Source organism: Schistosoma mansoni, chromosome 5 (genome assembly GCF_000237925.1).
Source record: "Schistosoma mansoni strain Puerto Rico chromosome 5, complete genome".
NCBI lineage: Eukaryota > Metazoa > Platyhelminthes > Trematoda > Strigeidida > Schistosomatidae > Schistosoma > Schistosoma mansoni.
Window position 1 is genome coordinate 9,272,630 of NC_031499.1, and position 1,992 is coordinate 9,274,621.

Genomic DNA, 1,992 nt, shown 5'->3' on the forward strand with positions numbered 1-1,992 from the left:
CAAGTTCAACCTTGGTATTAATACCTATAAACACAATAAATAGTTTGTAGGTATTCAGTGTACATATGTAAAAAATACCAATCAACAATTAGTAAGTGAGGTCTTCATTTAAAAAGCTAAACCGTCTCCTCATTTAATCTTTACAAAACTTTCATATTTAATGATACTACCTAATTACTGATTTGGGATCTTTCTACACAGATTTCTAGTCTCCTGCATCGCTCCGATGTTCGATATTGGTTCACACAGGAGTAGGTCAGAAGTAAGTCAAACATATGCAGACTTAAATAGTGTAGTTAATAGGTTATAATGGTAATGTAGTGGTTCTGGAAAACCAGAGTGAACATCAACAAGTGAGCAGAGTAATAGTATCAAAGAAGAGTCCCAAATCGGACGAAACGCGAGTCCTGGATTCCACTGCTAGTTTCATGAATGCTTAAGTAGATACTTAAATACAATCTATATGTAAATTCAGCTGATAGTATTTTACTTGAATCTTCTTATTGATGTTTAGAACTGCAATTGATCAGTCTTTTGTTGACATATGTGTATCTTATGCATATTACCAAGATATTGCCTTAAGTCACAAGCATTATAAACAAAGATGGATAGTGGGAAGATTCAAGTAAACAATACCAAGTGAATTTAAACTTCACCTCATTACACAAGCATATAGCTTTCAGGACTTAATAGCTAAGTGGTATAACACGACTGCGTTTAAAGTGGACGATAGTGGTTTCAGGTCCTGGAGTGAATGTCAACTCTAGGATGCAGTTACATCCAGCTGACAAGTCTCAAATAAGACGAAGTAGTAAATATTATGTATCCTAATGAGAATCTGTTGAAGTTGTAGTAGTTCATCATCTATCGTGTCATTACAATATATTCGCCTGATTCTTGAGGATACAAAATGAATTAAGTTCCTCATTTTACTAAGGAGAATTCAGTTATGGAAATTCGTGTACTGATCATTCCAGGTCAGTCTTCTATATATAGATCTCTGTAAAAAATCCCATCTGACTTTCTTCTCAATTGGACATCAAGAAAGTGAAATTTCTCGTTTGCCTCTGCTTCTAAAGTGAATTGAATTGAGGGGTAACGATTATTGAAACCATTCAAAATTTCATTGAAGGTTCATATCTTCTTCACAAATAATGAAAGTATCATCCATATATCTCTTATATAAAAGTGAACGGTTGCACAAGTCGTGGATTGATTGAAGTTAAACATTAACACCATCGGATGCCGGCTCAGTGGTCTATCGGTTAAGGGCTCTGGCGCGAGACTGGTAGGTAATGGGTACGGACCTCGCGAGTGCGGGATCGTGGATGCGCACTGCTGAGCAATACCATGATAGGACGAAACGGCCGTCCAGTGCTTCCAGTTTTCCATGGTGGTCTAGCTCATGATTTCAACTATGAAAATACTAAATTCTTCACAAAACCCCCTCTGATCTAAAAGTAATCTCTTAATTATTATTTGTCGAAGTACCATATTTTGTACATTGACCATGGAACAATCAGACAAAACGGGACCCAATAGAGAATCCATTGGGACTCCATTCGTTTTTCCATAGAAATCATCCTTAAAATCTGAATTACACATTGAGAGTACATCATAGAAGTAGCTCTTTTAGATTATGTTTTAGGATACAAATATCAAAGTCATTATTTTCAATATAGTCACATAAAAAACAGTTCCCAAACTCATGTTAGAACACTACCTGGGATGGATTTTAAAAGGAGAATATAAAACCATTACTAGTTCAATATAGAAACGTCACTTGAAAGGAGTCTTCTTCTAAAAAAATAATCTACACAATCAAAGGTTATGGATCGAAGAGAAGTCGAATTAAAATCTTATGCTCTGTTGTGGCATTGGCGATCCGCCAACTCAAGCCCGAACTTTGTCTACACAAACGATACCCTTTAACAATTTTTCATGATAATTATTCAATTAATATGACTTTGATGTCTTTTAATAGTTGAAATC